This window comes from Heterocephalus glaber, unplaced genomic scaffold, assembly GCF_053883595.1.
Source record: "Heterocephalus glaber isolate CG9 unplaced genomic scaffold, H.glaber_assembly_v1.0 deba00001429, whole genome shotgun sequence".
Classification (NCBI taxonomy): Eukaryota; Metazoa; Chordata; class Mammalia; order Rodentia; family Bathyergidae; genus Heterocephalus; species Heterocephalus glaber.
The window spans coordinates 10,363,538-10,378,087 of NW_028258294.1; the positions used below are offsets into that span (position 1 = coordinate 10,363,538).

The 14,550-nt window shown below is 36.8% G+C and overlaps 1 long non-coding RNA gene across 1 annotated transcript in view; it reads left to right on the forward strand.

Annotated features, from left to right (window-relative positions):
• Positions 1-7,742, forward strand: part of LOC110347638 (uncharacterized) — a 47,117-nt gene extending 39,375 nt beyond the window's left edge. The window contains exons 3-4 of the long non-coding RNA XR_002392377.2: positions 6,424-6,782; positions 7,563-7,742. This is a non-coding gene — a long non-coding RNA (uncharacterized LOC110347638). The remainder of the gene's footprint in view (positions 1-6,423; positions 6,783-7,562) is intronic.
• The last annotated feature ends 6,808 nt before the right edge of the window (positions 7,743-14,550 follow it).

A 14,550-nucleotide genomic window follows, 5' to 3' on the forward strand; every position in this document is an offset into this window, starting at 1 on the left:
GCCAGTCCCAGCACCCGGAAGGAAGCACCCCCGCCTCCATCTCAGGCTCCTAGGGCAGAGAAGCTCAGCTGGTCCCAGCACCTGGAAGGAAGCTCCCCCACCACCATCCCAAGCTCCTACGGCAGAGAAGGTGAGCCACATGGGTGCCAGAAACACCCCCCCCCACCCCGTGGAAATGAGAAAACACATAAAGAAGCCTCAAAAACAGACTTCCAGATCACTTACAGCAACCCCAAAGGGAAACCAGATGGAACAATCTGATGCTCAACCACCTGGACTCTCTGAACTGGCAACAAAAGAGGATCTGGGAAAAATGAAATCAGAAATAATTACTCAGGTAACAGCAAAGATTTTGCTCATGGTGCAAGACATGATTAATAAATCTAGAGAGGACACAGATAAAAAAATAGAGGAGCTGAGGAACATGATGGAATCCCAACATAGGAAACAAATGGAATCCATAAAACAGATACAAACAGATTTCCAAGAGATTAAAAACTCCATGGAAAGCCTGTGCAGCAGAATGAACCAATGTGAGGATAGAATTTCACTTATAGAAGATAAGATTGCAATTGGTGACCAGGAAAAGAAAAATTGCTTTAAAATTATAAGGGAACACGAGAAATCAATCCAGCAGCTGCTAGACCATGCAAAGAAGAATAACATAAGACTGATTGGAGTCAAAGAAGAAACAGGAGAGAGTGCAGATGACATAAAAAAACTGTTCACAAAAGTGATGGCAGAAAACTTCCCAAGGAGGGGAAAATAACTCGACATACAGATAAGTGAGGCATATAGGACTCCAGCTAACTTTAATCAAAAAAAATCTACACATGGGCATATAATAGTTAGGATTCCACAAATCCAACAGAAGAACAAAATTCTACAAGCAGTGAGAGAAAAGAAACAAATCACATACAAAGGAAAGCCTCAGAATCACAGCAGACTTCTCAATGCAAACCCTCAAGGCAAGAAGAGCTTGGAGTGATGTATTTCAAGCCCTAAAGGAAAACAGCCTCCAACCCAGATGGATGTACCCTGAAAAACTATCTTTCAAAATGGATGGAGAAATAAGATACTTTCATGATAAAGAGCACCTCAGGAACTTCATGAATACCAAACCGGCACTCCAAAACATTTTAGACAATACCCTAGGAAAAGACAATGAGGATCACAACCCTAGGAAACCCAGCAGAATGAATCCACTGGGCATGACAAATTAAATGCAAAGGGGGAGAATCCAACAAAAAGAAAAAGTCATGACAAGGCTTTTAAAACTTTTAACTTCATCTCCCTAATGAGCGTATAATTCAATCTTATTATTGTACTGATTAGTATTTTTCTGATTCTAGAGTTGCACACCATTCCTTGTGCTATACTGGCTATTTATCATCTTCTTACATCTACATTTTAATTGAGTTGTCTATTAATGAGCTCTAAGAGTTCTTTATATATTCTGGTCCTAGGTTATATGCATTGTAAATATGGTCTGTTTAAGGACACTTTTCATTTTAATGATGTCATTTAAAGTTCTAAATTTTGATGGAATCTTATTTATCAATTTTTTTCTTTTATACATCATGTCTTTTGTATCCTAGGTAGTTCTTGCCTACCCTGAATTCATAAATATTTTCCCTTATAATTTCTTCTTAAAGTTTCATACTTTTAGGCTTTCTTATTTAGGTTCATAGATCCCTTCAAGTTATTTTCAGGTATGGAAAAAATGGGCTGAGGTTAATTTTTTATATACAGATACCAGGTGTTCTAGTGCCATTTGCTGCAAACACTATCTCTTTCTTGGCTCTTGAATTGAGTTTATATTCTATAAAATGTTAATGTTAAATAATCTTTCAAAACCCAGTGGACCATATATGTGTGGTTCTATTTCTAGATTCTCTGTTTTATTCCAGGGATCTATATGTCTTTCCTTACACCAACACTGCCTTGATTACTATAGCTTTAGAAGAAGTCTTAAAATTAGGTACTAAATATCTTCCAACACTGTTTTTGTTTTTGTTTCTAACTTTTCTAGGTCCTTTTTACTCCTATATAACTTTTAAATTTCAATATCCAATTCTTCATTTGTAGCAAGTATACACAGACCTGAATTTTTATATATACCTTGTGTTTTCTAATCCTGCTAAATTCAAGTACAAGTTCTAGTGGCTCCTAGAGATTTCTTAGTATTTTCTCTGTAGATGATCATTTCATCTACATATAAAGATTTTGCTTCTGCCATGCCAATCCTATCCTAGTTGTGTCATTTTATTGCCAGACTATTTTGGTGGGGCCTAGGTTTCAAAGTTTAATGGACAGATAAAGAGTAAGCATATCTGCCCTTGTTTCCCACCTTAAGGAGAAAGCATTGTATCTTTTCCAGTCATATAAGGCGGTCTTGCTGGAAGTATGGAGTACATGTCTTTAATCTGTTGAGAAGTTTCTGTTCTACTTCTACTCTCCTGATAGCTTTTACCATGAAGAGCTCTAGAATTTAATCCAATACTTTTTCTCCAACTAGTGACAGGATCCTATGGCTTTTTCCTTTCCTCTGTTAAAATGATGACTTATGGTGGTGGATCTTCCAATGTTGAACCAATACTGCCATCCCTATAATAAGACCACTTTCTACATCCTGCCAGATCTGACTTCTAATAGTTTGTTTTGCTAAAAAATTTCTATCTATGTTCATACTTTTTTCTTCTATTATCTTTATCCAGTTTTAGGATTAGTACAATGTTGAGTTCCTAAAATGAGGGGAGAAGTGTTCCTTCTTTTTTCTGCTTTAAATGTTTGATATAATTTATCAGTTAAAATGTATATGAGCCTGCTGTTGTCATATAGGTAGGTTTTCAAGCTAGGAATATACTTTCTTTAATGGGTGCTATTCAAATTTTATATTTCCTCCAGAGTTAGTTTCATTAATTTGTTTTCCAAGGTACTTCTTAGAAGTTGTCAAATTTATTTCAAAAAAGATTTTTGTAATATGCTTTCTATATCCTTTTAAATTCTGTAAAATCTGTGGTAATGTCTCCTAGATCTTAATATTGTAATTTAAAAAATGTATAACTGATATTGTGTAACAGGAAGAAAAGGTCTAAAAGAGAAGGGGAATTGGGAGGGGTAGGGGAAGGGAAAAAAGGGAGAGGAAAAAATATGAGAAGAGGAAAAAAATGGAAACAAGGTCTTTGCAAATAGGGAAGGGTGGAGGGGGTGAAGGGAGGGCAAGGGAAGAGGAAAAAAAATAAGAACCAAGATACTCATGTAATGGTACAAGATCCCAATGATGAATGTAACTGTATTTTATACCTAAAATGTACCAATAAAGTAAATGGGGAAAAAAAAGTCAAGGCCTGATGGTGTGGGGTGAGGAGGGCTCAGCGATGGATGCAGGCCTGGGTGCCTGACTCCTCCGCCCCAGTGTTGACTGGGCCAGGAGAATCCACACAAGCAGCTCAGCATCCCCCCATCCACCTGGAACTCTTAAATATTTTCTTTATTAATATCTACTTGTATGTGAAAATAAAGTATGCAATTCAGTGATTCTTAGTATATTCATGATACTGTGCATCTACCACCAGTGATTTTGGAATATTTTCATCAACCCCTCCAAAACCTTATACTCATTAGCAGTCAATCTCCATTTTTTCCTCTACCTCAGCCTCTGGCAATCACTAATCTACTTTCTAACTTCATGGTTTTGACTATTCTGGGCAGTCTGTATAAACGGAATCATACATGATGTAGTCTTTCATAACCATTTATTGTATGGAGTGTCTTCTTTCACTTAGCATGCTTTTATGGTTCAACCTTTTTGTAACATGTGTCAGTACTGTACTACTTTTCATTGCTGAATAATATTTCATTGTATGGATATATCATACATATTTTTAAAAGGTGTCCATCTACTCATGATCATTTATTTGAGTTGCTTCTATTTTTTGGCTTTTGGGAATAATGCTTCTGTGAACACTTGTGTACACATTTCTTTGTGAAACTTTTCTCTTGGGTAGATGCCTAGCAGTAAAACTCCTATGCTTAGCATTTTAAGGGGTGGCCAAATGGTTTTCCAAAGTTTCCCACCAGCAATACATGGAGGTCCAATTTCTCCACATTTATAGGATCAAGATCAGCTCAAACTGTTGAGGGGAAAGTATATTTATCCCCAGATGTAAAACTATCCTGAAAGTTTATAGAGAAAAACAGATTAAGTCTACTGCAAAAAACCAGCCTTGTTGACGCTCCATAAGGACTAAGGTGGTGCCAGACCTAGGATGACAATCTTGAGACCCACAAGTTTCATGGAGAACATAGGATTTTATCTTCTTGCCTTTAAAGTGCAGAAAGTCATAAATATTCTGAGAAAACTCACTCAGTTTGATTTAAATCTAAACCTAAAGCTACTTATCTCCTATGATTACATCTACTAATTTGTTCCAAGATCATCCTATACTCCTTGGAAAGTTACCAAGGGAAAAGGCCATCCTGTAGCCACATAGATGCTTTCTCATAAAAGACACATCTGGCGAGCTCTCTAAAGACTAAAGAATTAAATGAGTAAAGCAAAATGGTTACTTAATCAAGTGATTGTGGTAGGTTGGACTGGAAGAGGTAGAGGTAGAGACATTTATGGCCAATGTTGCATTTTCCACCTATTGATTGTGGAATGGGGTTGGGTCCAATTATTTCTTGCAAAGGATCTTTGAAATTTCTGAAATGAAAGGCCCTATTTCTCTAGGAGGGTTTCTTGTTTTCATTGATCTGTTTGACTGCAATTTGGGGATGAAAGGTAAAGAAATAATTCATGTACATCAAAAATGTATTATATCTTTTGTATCCTTACTAACAAACTCAGTGTCCTCATTGTATAATGGAACACTATAAATGTTTGTTTTCATTAATAGAAGTGAAGGTCTGATCCAGCTTTCCTGACTGTAGTTCTCTTCATTCAGGTGATCCATTCTTCTCTTTATTAGATATACAGTTATGATGTGCCATGCATGTTTGAAGGATGGCATAGTGAAAGGAAAAGGAATGGAGGACTCATCTTTTTTCTCTTTTGTCTGCCAACCAGAACATATAATGGTTAGCAAACAGTTGCTCTAAGCATTAGGGGCAACTATTGTTGTGTTGATGAGTGTGTAATGAGAACCAAATGCAGGGCAACCAACAAAATCTCTAACTTTAAAGAAATGGGAATTTACTGCTATAGTATTTACTTGAAGAGCCTGTGAAGTTGAGGTAGGCATTTGGGCCAGAGATGTAGGCTCAGGAAAGCAGGTCCAGGATGGGCACTGCACATCTGAAGCAGTGACTACAGAGTTCAGTACACCTCAGAAGTTATGGCACTTGGTCATCTGAGATGGGCCGCAGATTAGATTAAGAGTATATTTTATGATGTTTCTGTTGGTGGAGAAATGTCGTTTGGATAGAAAGATACTTGTGTGTTCCAAACCAACTTCTCTGGTAGTTCTCAGATGTTCTTGGTAAAAGAGCCATGAACACTAGTGAGGCTCTCCATTGTCCTTAGTTTGCCCTTTGACTTGTCAGGCTGCCCCAGTATGGATGCCCCAGCAGGATGAGGTGCTATCTCTATTCATTCAAGTAGTTGGAGGTAATGATATGAGGCTACAGGAGATCTGTTTGCCTGTGTAGCAAGAGTATGAAATAGGTTTTAAAATTTTTCTCCAGAAGGATTGCTAGCAGCAAATAAGCTAATTCATACAAAGACATTATGGTGTAATAAAGAGAACCCTGGATTTTGAATGGGAAGATTTGGGTTTAAGTACTAGCTCAGTTAGATTTCAAGCTGTATGTACAAGGAATGATCAAAATATATGGCAAATATTTAAATTTTAAAAATTACAGTGAAGGAAACAGTGCTATTAATCTTTCTTAAAATATTTTGCTTCACTTTAAACATATCTTTCCCATCATTTTTGCCATTTTCTAAAGCAGTTCTAGAAGTCCTCCTTTTGTGAATGACCTTACAAAGTATAATAAAAAAATATGGTAAATGGAGCTGCCAAATTTCATGCAGTGGAAAAGCAGGCTTGTAAAAACATTATGGGGTGTCCTCATCCACCATGCAACATCTGGTCATCTCCAAATTCAAAATGACCGTGGAAGGTAACCATTTTGAATTGATTTAGGACATTCAGGCAGCCATGACAGGGAAACAAAAGACACCAAAGAAAACTTCCAGAACTGCTTCAACAAGTGACAGAAATAATGGCATAAATGTGTGTGAAGTGAGGGGCTATTTTGAGGAGGATTAATGGCAATGTGTCTCTCACTGTAATAAACTTTAAAAATGTAAACAGTCATTGTATTTTTTGATCACATTGTATAAGCTTACAACCTGTGTGAGCTTTGCTCTTTTACCTTGTTGGTATGGGTATATTGATTTCTCTCTATTTTTTCCAGAGCTGTTTTGGGGATCAATGAAATGATGAATGTGAATGATAAGAGGCCATATGGAGCTCAGTTGCCCCAGCACTGTCGTGTGGAGGCCCAGGACCACCCCCATTGCCCCGATACCATTGCGTGGAGGGACAGCCACCCCTGGACTGCCATATGTGACCCCGGACTGCCAAGTGGGCCCTATTTGGATCCACACCATAGAGGTACCTGGGCCATAAAGGCCACTGTTATGACTCCCAGAAGATGGAGCAGAAGTGAGCAACAGAGTGAGGGCCACTCTGAGGCTCCTTGATGAAATTTGAAGCCCATTGGGAAAGTGAAGAAAATATCTGCAATAAAGACACACCAAATCATTGTGGTTGGTAAGTTGGTGAGATCAGCACTTCCCAGCAGAACCCAGACTTGCTTCGGGGAAAGGGTGGTTTCAACATGTGGTAGAAACTTGCAGAGTTCAATCCTATAAGCGGTCAGGGAGCTCAACTTGGGCTTTGCAGCCAGAAATCAGCCTGAATCTCAGTGGAATACAGCTGGCTTGCTGAGACTAACTGACTTAGATCTGCACAGTGCTGCCCACATTGTTTACTATGACAGCAGAGATATACCTCAAAGGAGGCTCCTTTTTTGTCTCTCTCTCTCCCTTCTTGTTCTTCATTTCTCTCCCTTTTATTTTCCTGTTCCTGTCCTATTTTGAATTTTTTTTCTCTCTCTTTCCTTCTCTTGATTGTCATTATTTTTATAGGAAAGTGAATAGTTTCTAGCTTCCCTATTGCTGTTCTTGTCTTTGTTTCTTCACTCAGTCTTTTCCTCTTGTCTTCAACAGTTTCCCAAAGTCTGTGTGATCTTCCTGTGTCCTCTAGCCTCATTTCTAACCTTTCCTTCTCCTTATATATCTCTATTCCTCCCTCCCCAACTCCTTCTAAGTCCTCATCTTGAAGGGTAAATTTGCTATATTGAAAGGTTTATTTACTAAAAATATATTTTGGGCTGGTTCTTGATTTTGATCTAGTTCACACATGTAAAGGTGACAGATTAATAGCTACCACAAATTGTCCTTTTCTAAGCTGTGTTTGATGCTACTGTTGATGCTGATTGTATCACTTGGGCTAAGGTGTCATAATTGATCTAATCAGTTGTCCTTCCAGGTATACTGAAAAAAAGATTGCCTAAGAGTCATTAGAGATTCAAAACCTAAAGACCAGCTATACCTGGAAGATACCTCTGAGAAGTAATCATTCCACAAGGGTTCCAAATACAAGCAATAAAGATACTCACAACAAGCAATATTGAAGTATCAACCCAGGAATTAAACCAAAAACAGCATCAACAACAAAAATAAAAATATGAAGACAACTAAACAAGGTTAAAACCCAGTCTCTCAGCTCACCAAAGGCAAACTCTGGGGGCAACGAGGTGGAAAATCTGATAATGAACCACCTGGACACCCTGAACTGAGGGCACAGGAAGTAACAAAACAGATGAACCAGAGTCCAGAAAAATTCAAAACAGAAATAATTTCCCAGATAACTACAGAGATGGTGAGCAGAATGAAAGACATAATTAGAGACTCTAGAACAGAAACAGATAAAAAAATAAATGACTTCAGGACCATGATGGAAACCATAAATGCCTAGAATAGAAAAGAAATGGAAACCATGAACACCCAACATAGGAAAGAAATGGAATCCATGAAACAGATTCAGATATCCAAGAGATTAAAAACTCCATTGAAAGTATTTGCAGCAGAATGGGCCAATGTGAAGACAGAATATCAGTTGTAGAAGACAGGATTGTGGTTAGTGACCATGAAAAGAGAGATTTCTTGAAAATAGTAAGGGACCATGAGAAATCAATCCAACAGCTGCTAGATGATGTAAAGAAGAATATATAAAACTGATAGAAGTCCACAAAAAAGCAGGGAAAAGTACAAATGACATTTTTAAAAAATTGTTCACAAAAGTAATGGCAGAAAACTTCTCAAGCAGAGCAAAAGAATTTTACATACACCTAAGTGAGGCTCATAGGACTACAACTAACCATGATCAAAAAAATCTACACCTAGGCATGTAATAGTCAAAATCCCAGAAACCCAACAGAAGAACAAACTTCTACAAGCAGTTAGAGGAAAGAAACAAATCACATATAAAGGAAAGCCCATCAGAATCACAGCAGACTTTTCAACACAAACCCTCAAGTCAAGGAGAGCCTGGAGTGAAGTATTTCAAGTCCTTAAAGAAAACAACCTCCAATGTAGACTGAGGTATCCTGCAAACTTATCTTTCAAAGTTGATGGGGAAATAAGATACTTCCATGACAAAGAACACCTACGAAACTTCATGAATACTAAAGCAGAATTCCAAACAATTCTAAACAATATACTAGAAATAGACAATGAAGGTCACAACTCCATGAGGTCCAACAGAGTGAAATCGTCAGGCAAGGCAAGAAATTAAATGAAAAGGGGGTAAAAATAAAAAATAAAAGAGCCAACAACAGGAAAAAATCCTGACAAAGATAAGTCAATATATACCAGTCAATGTTAATGGCCTCAAATCACCAATCAAAAGGAATAGACTGGCAGAATGGATTAGGAAGCAAACTCCAACAATATGTTGTATACAAGAAACACACTTAATTAAAAAAGAAATTCATAGACTAAAAGTAAAAGGGGGAAAACATTCTCCATGTGACTGGAACCTGGAAAACAGCAGGGGTAGCTATCTTATTTGTAGACAAAGTAGATTTCAAACCAAAACTAATTAAGAGAGACAAAGAAGGTCATTACTACATCCTTGTAAAGGGAAACAATCCAAGAGGAAGAGATGACAATCATAAATATATATGCACCAAATACGAGTGCACCCAACTATATAAAACAAATATTAATGGACATGAAAAACCAAATAAGCACTAATATAATTGTCATGGGGTACCTCAATACTCCATTGTCACAAATAGACAGGTCATCTAGACAAAAAAATCAACAATGAAATACTAGAACCTAAACAAACTTTAAAACAAAGGAACTTAATAGATGTCCACTGAGTCTTCCACCCCACAAAATCAGAATACACATTCTTTTCAGCTATACACAGGTCATTCTCCAAAATAGACCACATGCTAGCTCATAGAACATATTTAAGTAAATCCAAAGCAATTGAAGATATCCCCTGTATATAGTCAGACCATAATGCAATGAAATTGGAGATCAATAGCCCCAAGAATCTCACAAACACATGGAAATTGAATAACATTCTCCTGAACAACCAATGGATCACAGAGGAAATTAAAGAAGAAATTAGACAGTTTCTATAATTAAATGATAATGCCAGTACAACATACAGGAATCTAAGGGACACAATGAAAGCAGTCTCACAAGGGAAATTTATAGCACTGAATGCCCATACTAGGAAAACAGAGTAAGCCCAAATAAATAACATAATGCTGAACCTCAAGCTCCTACAAAAAGAAGAGCAAGACAAACCCAAAGTTGATACAAAGGAGGAAATTATAAAGATAAGAGCAGAAATCAATAAAATGGAGAATAAGAGAATGATACAAAAAATCAATAAATTGAAGAGTGGTTCTTTGAAAGAATAAATAAAATTGACAAACCCTTAGCTAATCTTATCAAAAAAGGAAAGAAAAGGCTCAAATCCATGCATTTAGGAAATAAAAGGGTGAAGTCACAACAGATACAGCAAAATTCTAGAGGATCATCAATACTACTTTGAAAACCTGTACTCCAATAAAATGGAAAACATAGAAGAAATGAACAGATTCCTAGATACATATGAATTACCAAAGTTGAACAAAGAAGATACAAAAAGTCTAAACACCCCAATTACAATCAGTGAAATTGAAAATGTAATTAAAAATTTACCAACAAAGAAAAGCCCAGGTCCTGATGGCTTCACTTCTGAATTCTACATGACATTTAAAGAAGATGTTTTGAACTACTCTTTAAACTCTTCATTGAAATTGAAAGGGAAGCAATACTTCCAAATTCATTCCTGGAAGCAGCATTATTTTGATTCCAAAACAGAGAAAGATCCAACCGAAAAAGAGAACTATAGGCCAATCTCACTAATGAACATAAATGCAAAAATCCTCAATAAGATACTTGAAAACAGAATGCAGAGGATCAACAAGAAGATCATACACCCCGACCAAGTCAGATTCATTCCAAGAATGCAAGCATCATTCAACATACGTATATCAATAAATGTAATACACTATATTAATAGAACCATGGACAAAAACCATTTGATCATCTCAATAGATGCAGAAAAAGCATTCAACAAAATCCAACAGACATTCATGATAAAACCCCTTCAGAAAATTGGAATAGATGGTCTTTATCTCAACCCTATAAAGCCTGTCTATGAAAAACCAACAGCTAACATCATACTAAATGGTCAAAAACTGAAATCTTTCACGCTAACATCAGGAACATGACAAGGATGTCCACCATCACCACTCCTGTTCAATATAGTTTTGGAAACATTAGCCAGAGCAATTAGACAAGAGAAAGAAATAAAAGGAATAAAGATAGGAAAGAAAGAAGTTAAACTGTCATTATTTCATGATGACATAATACTCTACATAGAAGACCCCCAAAACTGTCAAAAGACTTCTAGACTTAATTGACAGATTCAGTAGAGTAGCTGGATAGAAGGTCAACACTTAAAAATCAATATCATTCTTGTACACAAATAATAGATTAAATGAGAGAGAAATTGGGGAAACAATTCCTTTCACAATAGCATCCAAAAAAAAAAAAATATCGAGGAAACAATCTAATGAAGGAAGTAAAAGACTTCTACCTTGAAAACTGAGGCACTCTGAAAAAAGAGACTGAAGAGGATATAAGAAAATGGAAAGACATCCCTTGCTCCTGGGTAGGAAGAATCAATATAGTGAAAATGGCCATACTTCCAACATTGCTATATAGATTCAATGCAGTCCCAATTGAAATTCCGACAGTATATTTCACAGAACTATAGAAAACAATCCAAAAATTCATTTGGACCCAGAACAGATCAAGAGTAGCAAAAGCAATTCTAGGCAACAAAGACATGACAAGGGGTATCACAATCCCCAACTTGAAACTATATTACAAAGCCACTGTGATAAAAACAGCATGGTACTGGCAAAAAAAAAACAGGCCCAAGGATCAGTAGAATTGATTAGAAGATGCAGAAACAACTTCAGACATACTCAGCCACCTCATCTTTGACAAAGGAGCCAAACACCCTCACTGGAGGAATGATAGCCTCTTTAATAAATGGCACTGGAAAAACTGGATTTCAACCTGCCAAAGATTAAAACTAGACCCATATCTTTCACCATGCACTAAACTAAAATCAAAGTGATCAAAGATCTAAATATTAAAACAGAAACACTAAACTTGCCAGAACGTAGGTTAGTTAGAACTCTTGAGGACATTGGCATAGGAAAAGACTTTATGAACAAATCCTCAGTAGCATGGGAACTAGCACAAAGAATCAACAACTGGGAAATCATATTATTAAAAAGCTTCTGCACTGCAAAAGAAACTACCAACAACATGAAGAGATAACCCACAATGTGGAAAAATTTTTTACCAGCTCTTCCTCAGACAAAGGTCTACTATCTAGAATATATAAAAAACTTTAAAAAATCAGATCCTCCCCCAAATTTAAAGACCCAATTCAAAGATGAGCATCTGAAATGAACAGACATTTTTCAGACAAAGAAGAAAAACAGCAAATAAACATGAAAAAATGTTCAACATCACTGGTCATTCAACAGATGCAGATGAAAACAACATTGAGATTCTACCTCACTCCATAAAGAATGGCTGCTATCAAGAAATCAACCAATAACAAATACTGGCAGGGTTGCGGAAAGAAAACAAGCTTTCTCCATTGTTGGTGGGAGTGCTGATTGGTGCAACCTCTGTGGAAATCAATATGGAGAAACCTCAAAAAACTAGCATTAGAGGTCCCATTTGACCCAGCTATTTTCCTGCTGGGTATCTTCCCCAAAGAATTGAAAGAATCATACAACAGCGATATGTGCTCACCCATGTTTATAGCGGCATAGTTTGTAATAGCTAAAACTTGGAAGCAGCCCAATTGCCCATCAACTGGAGACTAGATAAAGAAGATGTGGGTTTTATTTCTTAATAAAATAGAGTACTACTCAGCCATAAAGAATGAGAAACTAGAGACATTTATAGCTAAATGGATGCACATTGAGACCATACTCTTACATGAAATAAATAGGACACACATGTGAAATACCGAGTAGTTTCTCTAGTGTGAGAAACTGAAAGTGCAAATAAAAACTAAAAGGTATAATAGATAACAGGAAACAGGAAGAAAAGGGGCAAAGAGGAAGGGGGAGGGGTAGAGAAAGGAAAGAAGGAAAAGGAAAAAATATGAGAAAAGGAAAAAATGGAAACAAAGTCTTTGTAAATATGGAGGGATGGAGGGGTTGAAGGGAGGGCAGGAGAATGAGGAAAAAATAAGAACCAAGATATATCATGTAAAGGTACAAATTCCCAATGATGAATGCCCTTGTATTGTATACCTAAAATGTACCAATAAACTTAATGAATAATAAAAAAAGAAATGACTAAAGTGAGGAGAGGCTGTCATAACTAAAAGCCAGGTCTGATATATAGCACAAATATCATTTTAAAAAAACTGTTTACAGAAACAATAGTAGAAAAAAAAGAGGCTATATGGAGGAACAGATTCATGAATAATGTTGGAAGCGGGCCAACACTTCAACGTGTAAAGTAACATCTTCAATTCAATTCTTTTTCATTTAACCCTTTCCTTCATTGTGGCTGTAGATGATGGTGCATGCTTGTAATCCCAGCACTCAGTAGACTGAAGCAGGAGGATCCTAGTGAATTTGAGGCCAGCCTGTGCTACATAGAGGGATCATGTCTCAAAAAAACAAAAAACCAAAACAAAACAAAACTCTTACACTTAGAGGAATCTCAATTTTAGATCACTCTAGTCTCATAACTAAGAATCCAGAGACTAGACTAACAGGTGGCATATACTAGGCACTCAGATATCAGTTGACAGGATGGTAGAATTACTGGGTGTGTAATGGAATGTTATAAGTAGACCTGCTGGGAATTGTTGGGGACATTTAGTTACTGGGCTTACACTGTTAGTATAAGAATTCAGATTCCATAAAGAATAAATAAAGGAGACTGTAGGTTGCTCAAAAGAGAATTTTAGAAAAGGCTGCACTATGTGACTATTACAAACTCAGTATTGTTTCTAGTAATTTTAAAGTGAGTATGCCAATTATTAAAATATTATCTCCCAGCTTCAAATCAGCCTTTCTATATGTGGCACTGGGGCTGGTGAGATCAGAAAGAAGAGAGAAAGATAGGTAGAAATTAGGAAAAGACAAAGAAAATCATAATTCAAAAATTGTACTTTTAAGAAAATTGAAGCTTTGAGATTTAACCAAAGTTATCAAAAGTTACAATGCTCTTTTCCCTTCTAGGAAACTCACTCCAAAAAAAATCCTAAAAGTCTTAAAGATACAATAAAGTCATGCTTTTCTCCTGTCAATTAAGCCTGTGGTTTTCCTGTGATACTATAGATTAGCAAATCACACAAACTTCCATCCTCAAGGAAATAGCACCATTAAGGAAGTAGCTTAACTCTAAACTTCAAATGCTGGCAAATAGTTGTAATCTAACCTAGCCTGCTAAATGAGTAACCTGACCAATCACAGGAATATACATTCTAGAACACCCATCTTGAAGACACCCTCAAGACAATATGAAAAACCCAACTCCCCTACCATAACTCTTATTTTCTGAGTGTATACTTCTTTAACACCACCTAATAAATCTTTCTATGCCTCTCACTTATGTGTCCTGCAATTCTTTTCTGTGACATGTCAGTAAACATACAACTTACCCCTTTGGTGGGGTGAGTTGAAGTGTCCATCAGCTCTTTGAGGGGACTTCCTAGACCCCACCTGGAGACCCTGGGTCTCTGAAAATCACCTTCCTCCTTTGCCAGCTGCTCCTTGGTAGGCTCTGCCAGTATGGGCTGCTAAAAGAAGGCTGGAGGAGGAAGAGGGAGTATAGCCCTTCCTATATGTCTCAGA